Raw genomic sequence first — 24201 nt, forward strand, 5'->3', positions numbered from 1 at the left:
AATAAGCTAACATCGGACATCCCAAAGCAACATACGACTCAAGGCAACAAAGGTGAAGAATGTTCAAGACACTGAAAGAAATGAAATGTGAACAAGATTTACATCCAGCCAAGCTGCCTTTTAAGCCTTAAGGTTATAGAAAAATAGTTTAAAACAGCTATCAACTCAGAGAATACCATGCCCTTGAGTCCTTCCTGAAGAATATGGGCTCCATCCAGGCAAGGGATGAAGCTTTCCCTAAAGTGCTGGTAACTTTTGATATGCTTAAAATGTGCTTCTTAGTCATCCTGTATCTCAAACCCCCAACCATGCAGCCGATGTTGGCAGAGGAAAGAACTCTGTAAATCCTTCCATATATGGAATTTTACTAGGCTGAGCCCTGGGGAATTATGGGTTCCTGTTGGAGGAATACTTAAAAAGGAAGGATGGAAAACTGATGCAGAGGAGCTGACACAGCTGTGGATCTGGTCCAAAAGAGGCCACTGGCTTCAGGGCATATTGTATCCAACGTTCCTGGGTAAGTCAGGTTTGATCCAAGGCAGTAGGAAAGGCTCCTTGGTTACTTGAAAGGATAATTAAAACAGGTAGAGAAGGAAGCATCATATTCAGACAACAATGGGTCCATATTCCTAAAGACAAAATTGGCTGGAGCTGAGTAGCTACTTCCCCTTTTAGATGGGTTCTCCAGAGGCTGTATGCCAAATGTCATTTTTCATCATGCTTGCCCAGTTCTTGTGGCCACTGCCCTAATGTGAATTATCTTTCTGGCACCTGTAACACTTGATTAAAACTTCGACAGTTACCATTAAAAGGTAGAACTTTCCTGTTTTATACAGCAAGCAATAAGCCTACTCTCATGTTAATGCTCATATAACTTATACCACATTGTTATGATGTGTGATTGAAGTCAATGTATACTCATAGAGTATACATGAGAGTATACTCCATGATAAACAAATTATTGACTTCCTTTATTTTCAACAATTTGTGTGTAAAGAATATGAGAGGAATAAAGATAGTAAAAACATTAAACAAAGTTGATCAGGAAAATAAAAATAAAATATTTTATTAATTTGAATGAGGATAATAAAGAGGAAAAGAAACATAAAACAGGGAGTTCAAATAAAGCATAAATAGTAAGATAGTAGGCATAAAGGCAAGCATATTGGTAGTTGTATTACATGAAAATGTGCTAAATACCACAAATAATATACAAGGATTGGCAAAATTGATTTAAAAAAGAAAAACTATCTATTATATTCTGCTTATAATCGATGGTTTCAAACATTATGACCTATAAGGTTGAAAGTAAAAGGATGGGAGATTCCTAGTGCTGGCCAAGATAGTGAAAACCATATTCCTTGAAGTAAAGATGAATACTTTTGAAATGAATGGCAAGATAAAAGTTCTCCACAAAGATATAGAAACTATCAAAAGGAACCAGGTGGAAAATTCAGAAATGAAAACCACAATGTCTGAAATAACAAATTCACTGAGTCCATCAATAGCAGAATGGAGATGATAGAGGAAAGAGTAAGAGCACTTTAAGTTATATCTATAGACATATCCAATCTGAAGAAGAGATAGAAAATATTGAGAGAAAAACAAACATACATATCCCAACAGACTTGTGGGATTTGTGCAATATTCATGTTATTGGAGTCCAAGGAGGAGAAGAGAAAAAAGACAAGTGCAAAAGAAAGCTGGAGTGACTATATGAATATTAAACAAAGTATACTTTAAAACTAGGAATATTATCAAGGATAAAGAAGGGTATTGCATATAATAAGAGTCAATCAATCCTAACACAATGATAAAAGAATAATTTACCAAAAATATACAATAATTCAACAGCACAGCTTCAAAAGTCATTAAGAAAAATAGTAGAGCTCAAAAGTGAGATAGACAAATCACAGTTATAGTTTGGGGACTTCAACACACCTCTCTCACTAACTGATAAAACAAGTAGATGGAAATCAGCAAGGATGGAGACCTGTACAACACAACCAACCAACTTAACCTAACTGACATGTAAGTACGGTCCACCCCCAAACATCAGAATATACATTCTCTTCAAATATACATGGAACTTACACAAAAAGAACCCAAATTTTGAACCATGAAACAAAGCCCAATTTTAAAAACTGAAATCATATGGAATTAAAGAAGAAATTGATAACAGAAAGATACCTAGAAAACCTTCAAATATTTAGAAATTAAACAACCATGGAAATAATGCATGGATCAATGAGGAAGTATAAAATGAAAATAATAAAGTATTTTGAATAAAAATGAAAATACAACACATCAAAATTTGTGGAAGACACCTAAATCAATGAATTGAGGGAAATATATATCATTAATATATATTAATGCTTAGATTAGAAAAAAAAGAGAAGTCTCAAATCAATTATCTAAGCTTCCACTGTAAGAAACTAGAGAAAGAAGGGAAAATTAAACCAAAAATAAGCATAAGGAAGGAAAAGAATAGACAAAAGCAGCAAGCAATAAAACTGAAAGTAGGAAAAGAATAGAGAAAATCAATAAAACTAAAAGCTGGTTCTTTGAAAAGATCAATAAAATTGATAAACTATAGCCAGGTTAAAAAGAGAGCAGACTCTTTAACAATATGAGGAATGAAAGAGGAGACATCATAAGACAACCTAGAGACATTGAAAGGATAATCAGGATATGCTACAAACATTTTTATTCCCATGAATTCAATAATTTAGATGACTTGAAAGACATGAACTCCTAAAGTGCACTCAGGATGAACTACTAACGTACACTCAAGGCTAAGTAGGTAAGTTGAATAGTCCTCTACTTGTTAAAGAACTGTAACTGAACATTAAAAACCTTCTAACAGAAAACTCTGCTTTTCTGGTGAATTCCACCAGACTTTTAAAGAAGAAATAATACCAATTCTACAGGATCTCTTCCAAAAAAATTGAATAGGAGGGAACACTTCCAGCTTCATTTAATGATACCATAATTATCCTAATACCAAACCTTACAAAGATACTACAAAAAAGAAAATTTCAGTCCAGTGTTCCTCATGAACATGGATAAAAAAATCCTCAACAAAATATTAGCAAACTGAATTGAGCAATATATTGAAAAAAATAATAATACATCTTGACCAAGAGATGAATATGCCACAAATCCAAGTGTGCTTTAACATTCAAAAAATCAATCAATTTAAATTACCAAATCAACAGACTAGAGAAGAAAAAACATGATTCTCTTAATATATGCAAATGTATATTAAAGGAAAATTCAATATCCACTGATGATAAAAACTAGACATCTGAAAACCTACAGATAAAATCAATTTAAAAGTTAAATACTGAATGTTGGGACATCCTGTCAGGACAAAGCAGCATAGATTGATTTCTGTCTTCTCCAAATTGAGTCCAACTATACTGTGGAAATAATGCAGGAGACTCTGAAAGGTGGAAAGAAAAAGTTGAACTGGTTAGGGACTCCAGGAGTGGAGGAAAAACACGGCAGCTGTGTATCTCCCATTCTCACACCCAACAGAAGACAATGCAAGCTCAGCATTTCCCCACCACTAATGGAGCAACAGATGGCTGCCTGCATAGACTCATTCCTCACCTAGATTGAACAGGAGTCCATCCTTCCCCCACCTGACAACACAAGAAGAGTCCAATAGCACCTGTCAGAGGGACCAAGAGCCCCACTAATATAAACACCCAAGGCAAGCACTTTCCTTCCCTGCTTAGCCTGAGATTCTTTCTCCAGTGGCAGACTCCAGGCAGCCAGGAAATACTGGAAAGGGGGTCCTGGCAAATGTGCCTGGCCCAGGAAGCCCCTTTGTCCCAGCAGTGGGCCTGAGGCTGTCTCCTCTACCAAGAGACCCCCATGTGGCCAGGAGGGACTGGCAAGGGGTATCCGCCACAGCAAGCACCTGGACTGGGAAGACTCCTTGTCTCCACAAGCCTGAGAATCCCCTCCCTTACTGAGAGACACCAGGATGCATTGACAAGGGGCATCCTGCAAAAAGCAGTCTGGCTCAGGAAGCCTCTTTGTCCATTCAAGCTTGGGAATTCCCTCAGTTGTCTAGAGGCATTGGTGACTGGGCAGCACTCATAAGGGGTATCCCACTGAAACAAGCAGTCCAGGAAACCTCTTCATCTCTGTAGGCCAGAGACTCCCTTCCCCTGCACAGAGACACAGAAGGCATGCCCTGGTAAAACCCTTCCACCTCCTCCAGGAAGCCCCAGCCGGGACCAATAGTAGTCTCTGAAGCACCACATAAACAAAGCAGACTGAAACAGGATTGAAAAGGCTCCCAAAATTAAACTGTTATTTGAACCATGGCCCTCAAAGCTGGCCATGACCTGTGTGCTAATGCTAAACAGGCAGACTGACTGCTAATAAAGAAGATTAGATAGGACTCAGTCTCATAATATAAAATTTAAAATGTCCAGGATGTAACTGAAAATCAACATTATGAAGAACAAAGAAAATCATGACTGATAGAGAAAACACAATCAACTGATGTTTGCACTGAGATGAATCAGAAGTTGGAAGTATCTGGTAAGGATTTTAAGGAGACATCATAAAACTGCTTCAATGAGTAATGGCAAACTCTCCTGAAACAAATTAAAAATTAGAATTTCTCAGCAAAGAACTAGAAATTATTAAAAAGACTAAATGCAAATTATGGAATTGAATAATGAAATAACAGAAATTTTAAAGAAAACAAACTGCTGATGGGCTCATAAGTATACTGGAGGTGAAAGAGGGTAAAATCTGTGAACTGGAGGAGAGATAATTGAATTTTCACAATCTGGAGAAAAGGAGAAAACAAATTAATAAAATTATCACCTCAGGACCTGTGGGATAGTAAAAAAAGGCAACAAAGTCTAACATTCATATAATTGGGGTTGCAGAAAAAGATAAAGAGATAAACTGAAAATATTTTCAAAGAAATAATGGCTGATAGCTTCCCAAACTTGGTGAAAGACAAAAACCTAGATACACAAGGAACTGAGCAAAACCAAAGTAGGATAAATCTAAAGAAATCTGTAACAAAGTATATTATAGTTAAACTTCTGAAAACTAGACAGAAAAATCTTGAAAGGAGACAGAGAAAAATGGTTACTTACCTCTATGACAATTCAAATGACATCTGAAACAATGGAAGACAGAAGGAAGTAACAAAATCTTTGAAGTGCTGAAAGAAAATAATTGCCTACTGTGAATTTTACATCCAGCAAACCTATCTTTCAGGAATGAAGGGGGAAATAAAGACATTCTCAGAAAATGTAAAACTAAAATAATGTCTCACTAGAAGACTTACTCTTGAAGAAATGTTAAAGGAAGTTCTTCACAGAGAAAGGAAATGATAAAAGAAGGAATCTTGGAGCATCAGAAAGGAAGAAGGCTTTTCTTGGACATAGGTTTTCAATTAAGTTGAGTAAATACCTAGACGTGTGACTGATGGGCCATAGGGCAAGTTTCTGTTTAGAGAACATGTCAACTGTCTTCCAAGGAGCAGGTGCACCATTTTCCATTCCCATTTGCAATGAATGAATGTTTCTATTGCTCCACAGCCTTGCTGGTGACTGATATTGCAAATTTTGGGATAATAGCCATTCTGATAGGTATATAGTGGTACCTTCCTGTTTTAATTTGCATGTCCTTGAGGACAAATGACATTGAGATTTTTTTATATGCTTATTTGTTGTTAATTTATCTTTTTTGGTGAGGTGTCTTCATATCTTCAGCTCATTAATTTAGTTTTCTTCTTATTGTTGAGTTTTAAGGATTTTTTTTTAATTTGGTGTATTTAAGTTCTAAGTACTTCTCCAAGTATTTGGCTTGTCTTCATTTTCTTAACAGTATTTTTGCCAGTGTGAAAGATAAAATCTTCTTTAAGTAAGAACCTGCTACAAGAGACAAAGAAAAAGGGTGATCCATTGAGAAGATATAACAATTTTAAATATTTATGCAACTAATCCAGAGCCCCAAAGTACACGATACACACACTGACAAAACTAAAAGGAGAAATAGACACTTCTATAATAATAGTTGGGGACTTCAATAAACAACGTGGATCAATGGATAGAGCATCTAGATAAATTACCAATGAAGAAACAGAGACTAGGCATAGTAGACATACATAGGACACTGCATCCAAAAATAGCAGCCATCTAGTTTATTCTTTTTATAGGTCCTCCAGTTTTGAACTTTGGTCTCTGATTTGAGATCTTTCTTCTTTTTAAAAGTAAGCATTAAGAGCTGTAAACTTCTCACTCAGCACTGCATTTGCTGCTTCCCATAAGTTTTGGTATGTTGTGTTTTCATTTTCATTTGTCCCAAGATATTTCCAGATTTCTCTTGTGATTTTCCCTTTGACCCATTGGTCATTTAAGAGTGAGCTGTTTAATTTCCACATATTTGTGAATTCTCTACCTCTGTTATTGATTTCTAGCTTCATTCTTTTGTGTTCAGAGAAGATACATCTTATGATTTCAAAGTTTTTTAATTTATTGAGACTTGTTTTGTGACTTAACATTGTGGTTTATCCTGTAGAATCATCCATGTGCATTCTAGAAGAATATGTATTCTATTGCTGTGGGGTGAGGTATTCTATTTATGTCTGTTAGGTCTAGCTAGAGTATTGTTCAAGTCTTATACTTCCTTAATGATTTTCTGTTTAGATGTTTGATCTATTGTTGAAAGTAGTGTATCAAAATTGTCTAATATTAATGTATAATCACCTATTTTTCCCTTCAAATCTGTCAGTATTTGCTCCTTATATTTTGGAACTCTGTTTTTAGGTGCATATATTTATAATTGTTATGTTTTCTTGTTGAATTGACCCATTTATTAGTATGTAATGGCTTTCTTTGTCCCTCATAACAGTATTTGACTTAAAGTGTACTGTATCTGATGTTAGTATAACTACCCCAGCTCTCTTTTGGTTACAATTTGCCTTGTATGCTTTTTCCATTCTTTCACTTTCAACCTACCTATGTCTTTGAATGTAAGATGAGTCTCTTGTAAACAGCATATAGTTGGGGCATGCTTTTTTTATTCATTTTGCCATTCTCTGCCTTTCGGTGAGACAGTTTAATCTATTTACATTTGAAGCCACTACTAGTAATGAATGATTTTCTTCTGCAATTTTTCTATTTAATTGTTGTAACTCATACCACCCCCCCTCAATTCTTCCATTAATGCATATTTTCATATTTATTTGATTATTTTGTTTTCTAACATATTGAGTCTATGTGGTTACCATAGGGTTAAAATTTAACATCCAAAATAGATTTAACATCATATTTTATTTGATACTAACTTGATTTAAGTAGCATATTTATGTACTGTTCCTATACCTATACATGCCCCCACCTTTTTTAATACTTGTTACATATTATATCTGTACATTGCATGTCCAAAACCATGGTTTTATCATTACTTTTTCTGCATTTGCATTTTCTACCTTTTATGTATTTGCATTTTAACACCTGTAATAAATGAAAAATGGAGTTACATATAAAAAATACAATACAATAATACTGGCATTTATAATTACTCAAATGCTTATCTTTATTGGAGTTCTTTCTTTATAGCACTTTGAACCACTATCTAGTGTACTTTCCTGAGGCACTCCCTTTAGCATTGCTTGTAGGGCAGATCTGGTGATGATGAGCACCCTCAACTTTTGTTTATCTGGGCATGCCTTAATCTCACACTCACTTTGAAAAGAAAGCCTTGCCAGACACAAAATTCTTGGTTGCTAGTTGTTTTCTTTCAGCACTTTTAATATTTTGTAACACTACCTTCTTGTCTCCCTGGTTTCTGATGAGAAATTGGCACTGAATCTTACTGGGATTCCCTTGTACATAACTAATTGCTTTCCTCTTGCAGCTTTCAGAACTCTCTGTTTTTGGCATTGGACAATTTATTTACGATGAAGCATGGGTAATCTTTATCCTGTTTGGGGTTGGTTTGGATCTTGTATGTACATTTTTATGTCTTTCCTAAAATTTGGGAAGTTTTCTGCCATTATTTCTTTGGATATTTTTTCTGTTCCCTTCTCTCTTTCTTCTCTTTCTGGGATGCCCCTGAAGATAATGTCCCACTTGTCTTTTGGGGTGTGTTCATTATATTTTTTTCTTTCTGCTCTTTAGCCTGACACATTTCAGTTGTGTTGTCTCTGAAATCACTGATTCTTAATTCTGCCATTTTCAATCTGCATTTAAACTGTCTAGGGAATTTTTCATTTCAGTTATTATGTTCTTCAACTCTAGTATTTCTCTGGAGAGATCCCCATATTGTTCATTCATTGTTTTCCTCATATGCTTTATTTCTTTGCATTTTTCCTTTTTCTCCTTGAGTACATTAATGATCATTTTTGTAAATTCTTTGACCAGTATGTACAAAGTCTGGTCCTCTTCATTGCTGGTTTCTTGATTTTTATCTTGCTCCTTTGGATAGGACACCATTTCTTGTTTCTTGTTTCCTTGTAATCTTTGTTGCACACTGCATTTAATATTTTAAAGTGTTATCTCTGGCACTGATTTGTCTGTTCCTTAAGTTTTTGTCAAGCTAGTGACATAACAGAGATTTTCATGAATGCCCGGATCTAATACAAACAAACAAAAATCAAACAAACAAAAACAAGGCAAACAGCATCTTTCACACTCTTTGAAAATTGGCTGGTGGTCTCCTCAAGAGCTTAGACCTCCTATCAAGAAGATCATCCTGAGGTAAATCAGAAATGCAGGGTCCTCTTTGTCTTATTTGAGCCTACAGGGTCTAGGGCCTTGGAGTCTACTTCTTTTCCTTGGCTTTTGCTTGCCAAAGGCCTTAGGAATTCCCTGTATAGTTCACAGGAGTTCAGTGTATGACCCTCTAATCCTTTTGAAATAGACCTCTTCCCCTCCTTGGTGCTCTCTTAAATGACTTAATTCAGGAAATCCTTTTCTCTAGTTCACTTCAATTTAATTGTTTCTCACACTGTCCCATCTTCCAATAAGTTGCTCCTCTGCCCTTGGGAAAAACTCTAGAAGGGCAAGCTGCAAACATGCTCCCTAGCTCAGTCTCTTAGACTTCCATCCCATAGATAAGCACTGACATACATGCACCCCAGTTTGGGCACAGGGTTCACTCTGCTCCCTCTGGAAGAGGGCCAGGGGCCTACAATGAGAGCATACATTGACTCCACCTGCATTGTGTAGGGAGTGGGTGAGGGAGCAGTAAGAGCATGAGGAACTTCTTATATGGCTTTTAAAGCTGCATTTTCTTGATTCAGCACTTGCCTGGTCTTTTAGTTTGCTAAAGCTGATGAAATGCAATGTACAATGCCTTACTTACAAGTTTACAATTCTGAGGCTTTGAAAATGTCCATATCAAGGCATCATCAGATGATATCTGGACTCCTCTGTCACATGTGAAGGCACCTGTCCAGTGCCTGCTGGTCCTTCTTTCCTGGTTTCTGTTCCTTTCAGCTTGGTTGGCTGCTCTGTCTGTGGCTAATCTTCTGTGTGGGTCCTTCTCTCCCAGCTTCTGCAGCTTTTTACCTCTCTGAGTTTCTCTGGAGCTTTTTCATTCTGCATTCCATCTCTTATATAGGACTCCAGTAAAAGCATTAAGACACACAACTCAATTGAAATCCTAATCAAAAGGTCCCACCCACAATAGGTCTACACCCACAGTAATGAGTTAAAAAAACATGATCTTTTCTGGGGCACATAGAAGTTCAAACCATCCTACCTGGTAAATGCAGCCCTTTAACTGTTTTCTGTAGTTTTGAGGAAGTTTACTGTGTTTAAGATTCCTTTGTCACTTTCCCCAAAGGGAGCTGTGACAATGGTCACTCTCAGAGTCAGTCCCCAACAATCTGAAGTAGCTGATGAAAAATAGAGATTTCAGATCAGACTACACACACCCCAAAGTCTGGAGAACAAGGTTTTTACGACCCACCCTGGAATCAGGAGGCTGTGTCAGGAGCACCAGCTCTATTCCCTACTACTGCCTGCCTGGAGGCTTAGGGAAGGTGGATTATAGCTGTTGCAGGGAGGGTGAAACTCACTGGTATTTATCACAACATGTCAGTTTCTTCTTCTTTCTCCTTCCTGGGTGCTGTGTGGTGTTCCTGTAGACTTCAGAAATTCAAAGTTGATTCAGAAAATTCCAGCCAGTTCAATAATTATGTTTTACGGAGAGACTGATTCTCAACTTCCTACTTTGTCATCTTCCAGCAATACTCTCTAAGAATAAATTTAAGAACACTTATACATTGTTGTGGCATTGTAGAATTGTGCAGAGGCTCTGGAACTCAGTTTGGCAGTTAATGTTTCATTGCTGAAATTTAGAATCTGAGGCCCTTGGTCTTTAAACTGGTATTCAGCTAGTGTTATGACACAGCTTTCCTTAAATGCCAGGAGCCAACAACAACAAAAAGAATGAAAAAAGGAAGCATGCTTCCCAATCTTTGCAGATTGACCTGTGGAAGTACTCGTTTTAGAGAATAACTTAAGGCCAAAGTGTAGGAGGAACTCTGATCCTTTCTTCATATGTGTCTTGTCTTGGACACATGCATGCAGCCCTAGGAATTGCCCCATTTATACAGATCTGACTGCCTCCTCTCCCTTAGGAAACAGTTTCCTCATATTCCCACATGCTGCACAGTATGTCCTACTGCTATCCATTCCTTGTCCAAGAGAGCCACAAGAGTGCTCTCTCACAGATTTTTGTAAGCAAGCTCTATTCTCTGCATTCTACATGCAGGGCATGTTCAGGGGGCTGAGTATATACATGATGGTTATTATGTTCCCTGAGGAAGTGGGATCTGGGCCTGCACAAGTAGTGCATGCTGTTTCTGCACTAAGCCATGAGGGGATGAGGGAGGGGCCAGTCAAGGTGCTAAGGGATTCTCTCACTTTTAAAGTGCCATTTTCTTGATTTGATGCTCACCTTGTTACTGTAATCACTTAACTGTATATTGGAGCTTTGAGCAAGATGTTTCTGCTAGTTCTGCTGGCTTTTTAAGGTTTCTTTGTGGAGACAGAGCCCTGGAGATTCTCACACTGTAAACTTCATTGGGGCAGAAACATCCATAAGTTTTTGACTCATTTATTTTGATACTCTGCTCTTACTTGCGTACATTTTAGGTTTGTTATGTCTTGGAAAATTGACTCCTTTAGGATAACATAATAACTTTATTTATCGCTGATAATCTTTATTGTTCTAAAATCTGCCAGCTCTTAAAGTTTTTTTCATTAGTGTTAGTATGCTATATGTTTCTCAGGCCATTTACTTTAAAGCTTTTTGAGTCTTTTTATATAAAGTTGGTTTCTTTACACAGCATATAGTTGGATCTTCTTTTTGTTGTTCAGTCTGACAATCTCTGTCTTTTAACTGGTATATTTACACCATTCACATTGATAGTAATTACTAATGTAGTTGGGTTAAAATATAATGTCTAGGAAAGGGAGGCAGGATGGCAGCATAGGGAGTTGTGGACTTTAGTTAGTTCTCGAGAGCAACTAGTATATAGCCAGGAACAACTAGTAAATTGTCTGAAAAAACTGTTTGGGGGACATCAATGACCAGGCTCACATTGTACACCAGTCTGGACTGTATGGAATGGTCAAGATCTCATCATAAGAACTGTAGGTAAAGCCCCTAAAATGCAGAGGCAGGTACTCATCCCTCACTAGCATGACAGGCAGGTACATAGTCACTTCAATGTGGGAAAAAGCAGCAGTCTCTACCATGAGCAATGGAAGGAATCCCAACCATGCTCCAACTGCAGATTTAAGTAACAAATTTGGGCCACTGAATACAAGCTACAAGCATAGATAAACCCAGGGCAAGCAGGAAAGGAAACCTGAGGTCTCTCATGGCAGACAGGAAGCAGGGCTAATGGAAAAATAAATAAAAGCAGAGGCTTTTGGGGTCATCATTGCTCAGAATAGGGCACTTAGAACTGGGTGAAAACTCTGGCTCTTGATTGGCAAAACTGGGGTCTGGGGAATGGCTCTGAAAAGAGGATTTCTTTCTTTTTCCTTTTTTTTTCTCATTCTAAATAACTCATTAGAGAAGCCTCAGGCATTTAAAATTGTCAGTGCTGATGCAGGAAAGGGTGGAGTTAAGAGAGAGAGACAAAGGAAAGAGTCAAGTGAAGGAGATAATTCCCTAAAACACTTATCTTCCCTAAGGAAAGGGGGGTAGGGCTCAGCTCAAGTGGCTGTCCTCCCTCAGAGAATTAAGTCTCCAGGGTTGGGGAAAAACAAAGAGAAAGAGCTTAAGCTTGGCTTCTGACTCACCCTCAGTCCCTAGCAGGGACAGGCCTACTGAGAACTAAAGGCACTGCACCTCTTTATGCTGGTGGGGAGCTGTGCCACCTACTGAGTAGGACAGGAAAAGCAGTGTCTAGAGGCCTCACAGGAAAGTCTGACAATCTTCTTGGTCTCATCCTCAGGAAACCTGATAGTGATTACACCTTCCTTCTGAGACCTGGGCCTGTCTTGTCTGGGAAAATCTGATTGAGATAATCAAGGAAACCAGATGCCTGGACAACAAAACATTGCACATCACACTAGGAAAAACAAAGATGTGACCCGGTCAAAGGAACAAACTTACACTCCAAATGAGATACAGGATTTGAAACAACTTTCTAAATATGTCCAAATAAATATGCTAAATAAATTCAAAAATAAAATCAACAAGTTGAGGGAAGATATGGCAAAAGAGATGAAGGATATGAAAAAGATATGAGCAAACATAAGGAAGAACTCAAAAGTTTGAAAAAAACAATTGATAGAAATTATGGAAATGAAAGGCACAATGGAAGAGATGAAAAACACAATGGGGACATACAACAGCAGATTCGAAGAGGCAGAAGAATGGATTTGCTAAGTATAGGACAGGACATTTGCAATCCTAGACACAAAAGAACAGATAGGGAAAAGAAAGGAATAATATGAGCAGGGACTTAGGGAATTGGCAGACAACAAGAAGTGCATGAATATATATGTCATGGGTGGCCCAGAAGGAGAAGAGAAAGGAAAAGGGACAGAAAGAATAATGGAGGAAATAATAACTGAAAATTTCCCATATCTTATGAAAGACATAAAATTACAGATCCAAGAAGTACAGTGTACAACAAAAAGAATAGATCTGAATAGACATATTCCAAGACACTTAATAATCAGAGTATCAAATGTCAAAGACAATGAGAGACTTCTGAAAGCAGCAAGAGAAAAGTGATCCATCACATACAAGGGAAGCTCAATTAGACTATATGTGGATTTCTCAGTAGAATCCATGGAGGTAAGAAGGCAGTGGTATGATATGCTTAAGATACAGAAAGAGAAAAACTGCTAACCAGGAATTCTATATCCAGTCAAACAGTCCTTCAAAAATGAATAAGAGTTTAAAATATTTTCAGACAAACAGACACAGAGAGTTTGTGAATCAGAGACCTCACTACAAGATAGGAAAAGACAGGAAAGAGGTTTGGAGAAGAGTGTAGAAATGAGGAAAGGGTAAAAGAGAGAGAAAAAATAAAAATAAAATAAGGTAGGACATATGAAATCCAAAGAACGGAATGGTAGGCAGTAGACATTATTACATTGAGGGAGATTAGCCAGAAACAAAAAGACAAATACTGTATGGTCTCACTAACATGAACTAACATGCATGAGAAAACTTTGAGAGTTAAAATTGAGAACACAGGTTATCAGCAAGTAGAAACTGGGTATTTTCGGCTGAAGAGGTACAGAATGCTCCACAGCATTGATTGCATAGATCCAGAAATGTACACACAATACTGTGTGATGGTAGCACAATATTGTAAGTATTCTGAACAAAGATAAGTGTGAGTACAGTTGAAAGAGGAAATCTAGGGGCACACCAGAAAAAGGATAGAGGATAAAGGCTAAGATTGCATAATTTAGCAAAACCTAGTCTGATCAATGATGGTTATTAAATATACAAATATAATAATATTTTTACATGAAGGAGAACAAATGAATGGCAACACTACAAGGTGTTAAAAATTGAATGATACTGGGGAAAATACAAACAATGCAAACTAGAGTCTGTAGTTAATAGTAACATTGTAATATGCTTCCATTAATTGCAACAAAGTAATATAACAAAGCTAAATGTCTATAAGAGGGGTATATAAGAGAGAGGTATGAGAGTTTTGGTTTTGTTGTTGTTGCTTGAACTTTTCATTTTATTTTATTTTATTTATTTCATTTTATTTTTATCTTTCTTCTATCTTTTATTTTTTGATTATTCATTTTTTCTCCTCATCCTCTTTGTGGAAAAAATGAAAATGTCCTCATATAGATTTTGGTGTTGAATGCATAAATATGTGATTATGCTGGGAATCCTGATTGTTTACTTAGTAAGGATTGTATGGTGTGTGAATAAAATTGCTTAAAAAATAAACAGAGGGAGAATTAAATACTGATGAAAGGAAGAAGATGGCAGCATAGAAAGGAGTAGAAGCTAGTTAGTACCCCAGAACAACTAATAAACAACCAGGAACAAATAGTAAACAATCTGGAATAACTGCTGGGGGCAAATGTGACTGTCCACACATCTTACACCAACCTGGATTGAGAGGAATGGCTGAGATTGCAGCATAAAATCTGTAAGTAAATCTGTAAGTAAAAACTTCAGACCCATGCCAAGAGACCCCTTCCCTCGTGGCAGACAAAACTGCAAAGCCTCACTGTGATAGAGAGCAGCATTCTCTGAACAAGTGAATATATCTCAGCCCAGCTCCAACTGGGGCTCTAATTGAAAAATGTCTACAGCTCAATACAAGCTATGAATCCCCAACAAGCAGATGGAGGCTTTTGGTGACGACTGACCTTGGAGAGCCAGAGAACCTCTCTGGGAGGGAGGGGGAGCCCAGAGGACCAGGTCCTATCTCTGGCCAACAAGTGAAACTGAGGGAAGCTGCAGACTGGCCCAAAAAGGGGACTTCTGTCCCTTTTTTGGTTCAGTGGAGAAGGCCTCAGCCATTTTCAGTTCCCAGCACTCTGACTCAGAAAAGGGTGGAGACAGCAGAGTCAGAGAGTCTATTCAAATGCAAATGATATCTTCCTAGGGGGTATGTCTTCCCTAAGAGGAAAGAGGTGGTGCCAGGCTCTACTACCCACCTTCCATTCAGAACCAGAACTCAGAGCCTGGGGGAAAACAACCAAGACCCACATCTCCTTACATCAGTTGGTAGTGACAGGCTGACAGGCAACACCTGCTGGGCAGAAAAGCACAGTGGCTTGAGGCCTAACAGGGTGTATCAAACTTCTAAGACACACCCTCAGGGAGACTGATACTATTGCCTCCTTCTGAGACCTGAGCCTGTTCTGGTCTGGGAAAACCTGATTGGGGTAACCAAGGAAACCAGATGCTTAGACTACAACCCACACTAAAAAATGAAGTTATGGCCCAGTCAAGGGAACAAACTTACACTTCAACTGAGATACAGGAACTGAAACAACTAATACTAAATCAATTCAAAAAGTTTAGGGAAGATATGGCAAAAGAGATGACACATATAATGAAAACACTGGGGGTTATGTAAGGTAGAAATTGAAGTTTGAAAAAACAACTGGCAGAATCTATGGAAATGAAAGGCACAGCACAGGAGATGAAAGACACAATGGAGACAGACAACAGCAGATCTCAAGAGGCAGAAGAAAACATTCAGCAATGGGAGAACAAGATACCTGAAAGCCTACACACAAAAGAACAGATAGAGAAAAGGATGGAAAGATATGAGCAATGTTCCTGGGAATTGAATGACAACATGAAATTCAGGAATGTACTTGTCATGGGTGTCCAAGAAGAAGTGTAGGGAAAAGGGGCAGAAGCAATAATAGAGGAAATAATGAAAATTTACCATCTCTTTTGAAAGACATAAAATTACAGATTCAAGAAGTGCAGTATACCCCAAACAGAATAGATCTGAATATGCTTATGCCAAGACACTTAATCAGATTATCAAACATCACAGAAAAAGAGAATCCTGAAAGCAGCAAGAGAAAAGTGATCCATTACATACAAAGGAAGCTAGATAAGACTATGTGTGGATTTTTTAGTAGAAACCATGGAGGCAAGAAGGAAGTGGGTTGATATATTTAAGATACTGAAAGAGAAAAACCACAAACTGAAAATCTTACATGCAGCAAAACTGTCCTTCAAATATGAGGGAGAGTTTAAAATAAATTTCTGACAAACAGACAATGACAGAGTTTATGAACAAGATACCTGCTCTACAGGAAACACTAAAGGGACCACTACAGACAGATAGGAAAAGACAGGAGTGAGAGGTTTGGAACACAATTTTGGGTGATGGTAGCAAAGCAATGTAAGCACACTGAACAAAGATAACTATGAATGTGGTTGGAAGAGGAAGGTTTGGGGCATGTGGGACACCAGAAGGAAAGAGGGAAGATAAAGACTGGCAATGTATAACTCAGTGAAACCTAGGGTGCTCAACAATTGTGATAAAAGGTTCAAATACATTTTTTCATGAGGGAGAACAAATGAATGTCAACATTGCAAGGTATTAAAAATAGGGTGAGATTGGGGGAAAATACAATCAATGCAAACTAGAGACTATAATTAAGAGAAACATTGTATTATGTTTCCTCTAATGTAAGAAAGGCAATATACCCAAGCTAAATGCATATGGGGGGGGGGCATAGAGGTGGGGTATGGGACTCTTGGCATTGGAGATGTTGTCTGTGTTTTCTAGTTTAGTTTAATGTTCTTTCCTTTTGTTGCTTCCTAGATGTCATGGTTTTTTTTCTCTTTCATTTTTCTTTTTCTTTTTTCTCTCTACCTTTTTTGACTCTTCCTCTTTCTTTGTGGAAGAAATGGAGATGTCCTTATATAGATAGTTGTGATGATGGTGAATACATAAATATGTGACTATAGAGGGAACCATCAAGTGTTACTTAGGAAGGAAAGTATGGTGGGTGAACAAAACTGTCAAAAAAATGGGTTGATGAAGAAACCTTGAGGGCATTATATTCAGTGAAATAAGTCAGACACATAAGGACAAATATTTCAGGGTCTCACTACATGAACTAATTATAATGTGTAAATTCATAGACATGAAATATAAGTTACCAGGATATAGAATGAGGCTAAAAAATGGGAAGTGGTTGGTTATTGTGAGCAGAATGTTAAATGAGGATGAACTTAAACATTTGGAAATGTACAGAGGTGATGGTAGCACATTGTGAGAATAACTAACAGTGCTGAATGGTCTGTAAATGTGGTGGAAAGGGTAAGCTCAGTGTACATATGTCACCGGAAGAAATGTTGGAGGTTAAAAGATGGGACTGTATAAAACAGTGAATCTTGTGGTGGATAATGTCTGTGATTAACTGTACAAATATTAGAAATTTCTCTCATGATCTAGAACAAACATATGACACTATAACTAGAATTTAATAATAGGGGGCATATAGGAAAAAATATACCTATTGCAAATTATATACTACAGTTAGTAGTATTTTAACATTCTTTCATCAACAGTAACAAATGTACTATATCAATACTATGAATCAATAATGGAGGTGGGGTGTTAAGGGGCATGGGAAGATTTGAGTTTCCTTTTTTTGTTTTATTTCTTTTCTGGAATAATGAAAATGTTCTAAAAATTGAAAAAAAATAATTGTGTTAATGGATGCACAGCTGTATCATGGTACTGGGGGCAATTAATTGTACACTTTGGATCTTTGGATAATTGTATGGTATCTGAACAATCTCAATAAAAAAAAGTATTGATGAGAATTACAGTAAGCCATCTCCAGAAAATAAAAACAACTTAGTCTTATACTATTTTGTGTTAATAGAAGAGCTTACATACTGCCTGAAAGTGTTTTGCTGAAGCACCATGCTCTAAAATATTGAGCCAAAGAAAGCTCTTTTTCTAGAGCAATCTCTCTTCACACACACTCTCACACACACATACAAATACATGCAGGCAGAAACACACTCACTATCAAATGGTATCACAATTCTGACTTCCAAACTTTAAGTGCAGTGAATTCAGTATTCTAACTCATAGTCTGTTTAGGCACCATCTCAGGCATTTTAATGTATCTATTGAATTTCCTTTGTACTAACCTTAGCAAAAACTTTCAGTAATATTATATCCCCAAATCAAATAAAACATCCTGTTTCCATAATTTCTAGACAGAAAAGCCATAAAATCAAATGAGCCTAATTTGTTGCTTATTTTCTGTACATTACACTTATCTAAATTTATATTCAAAGCGGTGGATGGGAAGAAAGGGTTTAAGGCCTCTTAAAAATTCCCTCTCATTTTCATTCTCTGAATGTCTAAATGAAATATTCATCTATGCTTGACTGGAAGCCATCGCTAATACTTTATTCTAGTTAGAACATGCTCAGATTCACTTCTAAAGTATTTGTTTTAGTAACCTGCAAGTTCAGTACTGTATCAAAATAATGTTCCTCCTTCACATGTACTACTTTTTAAATGTCAGTGTTTAGTTGGGTGGCTGTGAAAAATCTGACAGCAATGACATAATTTATCTTGGTTTTTCTTTTCTTTTAATTGAAATGATGCTTGCTTTTGTGAAATTATTCTGTTTACAACAATAAGGCAGATTTTCATAAAAAAAAAATGGAAGAATCCAAGTGCTGGTGAAAACGTGGAGAGAGGGATGTACTTACTCATTGTTGATGGGGAAGTAGAATATTTCAGTGTGGTTGTTTTACAGGAAGCTATGTGTGTGGTTGCCATATGGTCCTACAATCCTGTTTTATCGGGTATATACTTGGAAGAACTGAAATCAGGGCCATGAATGGACATTTGCACACTGGTGTTTATGGCAGCAGTTTTCATGATTTTCAATGGACGGAGGTGGCCTAAAGGTACATCGACTGATGAATGAAATGGTGAATTGTGGTGTATACATACAATGGAATGTTAAGTGGTTCCAGAAGGAATGAAGTTGTGAGGTATGCAATTAGGTAAATGAACCCTGAGGAGAGTATGTTAAGTGAAATAAGCCAGAATTGAAAAGATAAACATTATATTGCCTCACTAATATGGACTAAACTCAGAATTGAATCTGATAGCATAGGTTATCAGGGAAATGTTTATTGTAAAGATTCCTAGATTGTAAATTCTTACAGCAGTTACATCTATTCATGAGTTGCAATGACAGTTTCTCAATTCAGAGATGCTGAGCTGCTTGTGTATAACCTGGTAGTTCCCTGGAACTTCAGGTATCATTTGACACCTGAGACTCAGAGCCAGAGTTTGGCAGCTATGTGTGTGAGCATTACCCTATACAGCAACTGCTAAAGAAGCTGAAAAAGAGATTAGATTTCAATTAGAGATATGAATGAACTGGACTTGGTTATGACTAAAATAAATCAGTCTGAAGGGTAAAGGATGATATTGACTATTTTAAAACTTCAACTTCTCTGTGGGATGAAAGGAAGAGATGTTTATTTGGTGCAAAATCTATGTTTTCTGTAGCACACTCTATAATTTAACTTGTATGGTCAGTTTATTCAAACACCATAATTATATGCAAACTTGAATAGGGATTGAGATATGGTTGATTTGTATAGGTTAATGTGATTCTCCAATACATCCCAGAGTAAATTTGGAAGAGAATAAAAAGTATTTGCAAAGCCCCCTTGAGAGACTGGGGGAAAATGTGCAAATATTAAACTTCCACACCTGGGGGATTCCTGATATTCTTGCAAGCATTGGGGGCTACCAGTTTAGTAGGACAAGACCTGGATCTTGGAGCTTGCTCTTATGAAGCCTGTTACTGCAAAGGAGAGGCTGAGCCTATTCATAATTTTGTGTAAGTGTCACCCCCCGAGAACCTCTTTTGTTGCTCAGATGTGGCCGCTCTCTTTAAGCAAACTTGGCATGTGGAGTTGCTGCCTTCCCCCCTATGTTGGATATGACTCCCAGGGGTGTAAATCTCTCTGACAATGTGGGACATGACTCCCAGAGATTGTCCGGCGCTTCTCCGCCGCCCCGCCTGGGCCGGCGATGGGGAACAGAGAGACAGGGGGAGAGAGGGCACGGACAGTATCTTACCCGGAGCACTTGTGATCACTCGGGACCCACAGTGGTGAAGCAGATAAACTTTTATTGGAACTAGGCAATCATCATCTTTACAGGTTCCACCCGGGACGAGGCGCCTCGGGGGAGAACAACCTCGATGCGGCCGTCAGGTACGGCTCCTTGTGGGCTGTCTCCCCGAGCTTTGCCCGGGAACTTTCTTATAAACCCTGCGTGTATCCAATGGGCTAACGCTACGCACACAAGCATAATTGGTAAATACAGCGGGTGGTTGCATACATCAGAAGGCGGAAGCAGGATGTGGGCGCCATCTTGGCACCACTCGATGGGCGGGGGGAACTCAAGGGCAGGCTGCAGCTTGTCTACTAGGCCAATCCCGGAAGGTGGCTGCTCACATCTCCCCCTTTTTTATTTTATTTATGCCCCAGTGTCTCTAGTGATGAATGTGCTCCCGTGGACCTAGATGGCCCACAACGTATTTTTTGGTGCTTTGGGGAGTCTGGACTAGGCCCCAGCCGTACGGAGGTGGGACCTCTGGCACTGACCAAAATGCTCACTTCATATAGAGACCGGAGAGCCCGCGAGCCGGAAACCACGTGGCTCTCCGTGCAGTACTCAGTCTCGCAACTGGGGGACAGGAGGATTAGGGGAAAGGTAGCCAGTGCCGAGGGCGTCACTAGGAGCCTCAAACGGCAAGGGTCCCGTCTGGCCACAACTAGGACTCTGCGTACGAGGTCAACCTGAGACAAAAATTAGGGCCACTGGTACCGAATGTTTATAAACGGGATTTTTCCATATGCATAGCTGCAAACCTTACCCTCGAATGCCCCGCTTCGAGTGGTTGGGATGGGTGCTGGGCAGAGGGGCTATAGTCATCAGGAGGGTTACAGGCAGAGGACATGGCCATCATGGCGGTAACGCGCAATTGCTGCTGTTTTTGAAACAGACGCTCCAGCAAGCTCTTAACAATGATCAAACCTACTAACAACCCCACAGCAAGAAGAACCCAGTTGGTCAGATTAGGCCAAGAGAACCAGGAGGGAAAAAAGGTCAATATTCCTGGCCCTCTTCCCGGTCTGCTGGGGAGTGGTCGACACCGTCGACATCATTTGACCGCTCATCACGCGAGTTGAGGACTGGATCCAACAGGTCACGTTGGGGGTTTAACGACCCGTCAGGCTGCAGTTCTTTGGTGTTCTCAGGCGACTGCACGGTTCTCACCAATCTCTCCGGTACCCACACTGGTTGGCGTCCTGGTTCCTGGGGAAAGACACAAACAGAGCCTCTGGCCCAGCTGAGCACTGGGTCAGGACCTTTCCATTGCCCCGACAGAACATCCCTCCAACGGACCAGGCCTCTATGCGGAGGACCTGGGGTGGTATGTTGTAGGGCAGGCGTCATGGTTGATGCGTTTTCATTTAAATAATTGTATGTAAATAGGGCGGCAGACAATTGGGCCCTGGGGGACAGACCATGACCTATTCCCCCCTTTTGCTTTTGTAATAATTCTTTAATGGTTCTATGCGCTCTCTCGATGATACCCTGCCCCTGAGGGTTGTATGGGATGCCATGTTTTAGGTGAACTTCCATAACATCACAAAATTTTTGGAAAGCCTTGCTGACGTAAGCCGGTCCATTGTCTGTTTTCAAAGTTTTTGGCTTGCCCCACGTTGCCCAAGCTGCAAGGCAATGCGCAATAACCTGATGGACCTTTTCCCCTGTCTCGGCAGAGGCAAACATCACCTGAGAACAGGTATCAATTGACACATGCAAGTACTTGACCCTACCAAACTCGGCAAAATGAGTAACATCCATCTGCCAAATGTCTCCCGGGATGAGACCCCTAGGGTTTACTCCTATTGAGGGGATAGCTTTTCGAGTGACACAATTTCCACAGGCTCGGACTATGTCTCTAGCTATTGCTCGTGGTATCTTAAACCGCCTAGCCAGGGTACCCGCGTTGATGTGGAACCTGTGATGGAATTCTCGGGCTAGTTGGCAAGGCGTCAGTGCAGGAAAGACATGTGGCTGCCGAGTAGCCATATCTACTAAATGGTTACCGCGTGCCATGGGGCCAGGTAAGCCCGTATGAGCCCTAATATGAACTATGTGAAAGGGATGCCGTCTCGCGAGAATCACCGTTTGAAGCTCGTGAAAGAGGGTGCTCACTGTGGAGGAACCCTTTATAATGCCCACAGCTTCCAAAATTCGCAGAGAGTTAACAACGTAGATGGAATCAGAGATAATATTCAGAGGGTCTGGAAACTCTTTCAAGACCGTGGAGACGACCTGCAGTTCGACCCACTGAGGTTTGAGTGGCTGAAAAAGAACAGTTTTGGGAGCATCTCCTTCCACACAATATGCTCCTACACCGGAGCTGGAACCATCAGTGTACACAGTGAGGGCGCCCTTAATTGGTCTAGGCGACGTGACCCTGGGAAAAATCACCGGGTGTCGGGTGACAAACTGTAGAAGGGGGTCTTTGGGGTACTGATTATTGATACATCCCGAAAAGGTGCATCGGAGAATGGCCCATTGATCTATACACCCAGTAAGCACCTCAAGTTGCTGAGAAGAGTAAGGCACCCTGAGGTTTTTGGGCTGCAGACCAAAATGTTGCACCGCCTGTCTAATGGCTTGTAGGGCCAGTTCGGCGACTGCAGTGGGATAATGTTCTAAAATCCTTTTAGGGGAAACTCCGGGGTGAATCCAGAGTAATGGTCCCCGTTGCCATAGCACTGCGGTGGGCTGTGATTCTGTCGGTAGAAGACAGGCATCAAAGGGCTCACTGGGGTTCACTCTTTTCAATGCAGCACTACTGAGCGCTTGCTCTACTTGGTACAGTGACTGCCTCGCTGCAGGGGTAAGGTATCTTGGTGAAGCCAGATCCGAGTCCCCTTTCAGCAACTCGAATAAGGGCATTAAATCTGCATTGGGTAATTTCAAATATGGGCGGATCCAGTTTATGTCCCCCATAAGCCTCTGCATGTCATTTAGGGTATGAATCCTGTCTAGTCTGAGTGTAACCCTCTGGGGTGAGATGTGGGTAGGCGTGAGCCTTGCTCCCAAAAAGGTGACAAGCTCGGTCATCTGTATTTTTTCCGGGGCCACTTCTAAGTTGGCTTCTCGGAGTGTTAGAACTAAATGTGCTAATGTGGTCCTAAGGAGGTCTACTTGTCCATGGGTCAACAGGATGTCATCCATGTAATGGAGGATCCTTACTTGGGGAAAAAGCTGGCGGGTACTGGCTAATTTTTCAGCCACGTACAACTGGCACATGGTAGGGCTATTAGCCATGCCCTGAGGCAAAACCGTCCATTCAAAACGACGACAGGGCTCCTCCTGATTTAGGGAGGGCACAGTGAAAGCAAACTTTGGGGTATCCTCGGGGTGAAGTGGGATAGAAAAGAAACAATCTCTAATATCTATAATAAAGACAGGCCACCGCTCTGGCAGAGTTGAGAGAAGGGGCAGTCCCATCTGGACAGGCCCTAGGGGCTCCATGCAATTATTGATGGCCCTTAAATCATGTAATAGCCTCCACGTGCCTGATTTTTTCTTGATGACGAAGATAGGGGTGTTCCAGGGTGACGTGGAGGGAACGATGTGCCCCCTCTCCAGCTGATCTGACACTAAGGCGTGCAATGCTGAAAGTTTCTCCTGAGGCAAGGGCCACTGAGGTACCCAGACTGGAACCTTAGCTTTCCAGGTTAACTTTATAGGTGTAGGTGGGTATTTACCCTCAGTGGCCCCTAGGAAAAACCCAGGCCTTGTCTGCCAGGGTTTGAGTCAGCCTGAATGGGCTTCACGCGCCCTTGCAAGGAGGCTCCCAGCCCCCTGCCCGGGACATATCCCATTCTATTCAGCAACTGTTTAGAAGTTGGAGAGTAGCCTGTGGTTAGGGTTACATCCATTTGAGCTAGAATATCTCTTCCCCATAATGAAACAGGCAGGGCCAGCACATAAGGCTGGAAACTGCCCTGATGTCCTTCCTCATCCTCCCAATGGAGAGTAGTGGCACTCACCATGGGCGCTGAGATTTGGCCGATCCCTCTGATGGTGTCTTCCGCTTGGTTCGTTGGCCAAGCGGGGGGCCAATCTTGCTG

Source organism: Choloepus didactylus, chromosome 4, assembly GCF_015220235.1.
Source record: "Choloepus didactylus isolate mChoDid1 chromosome 4, mChoDid1.pri, whole genome shotgun sequence".
Taxonomy (NCBI): domain Eukaryota; kingdom Metazoa; phylum Chordata; class Mammalia; order Pilosa; family Megalonychidae; genus Choloepus; species Choloepus didactylus.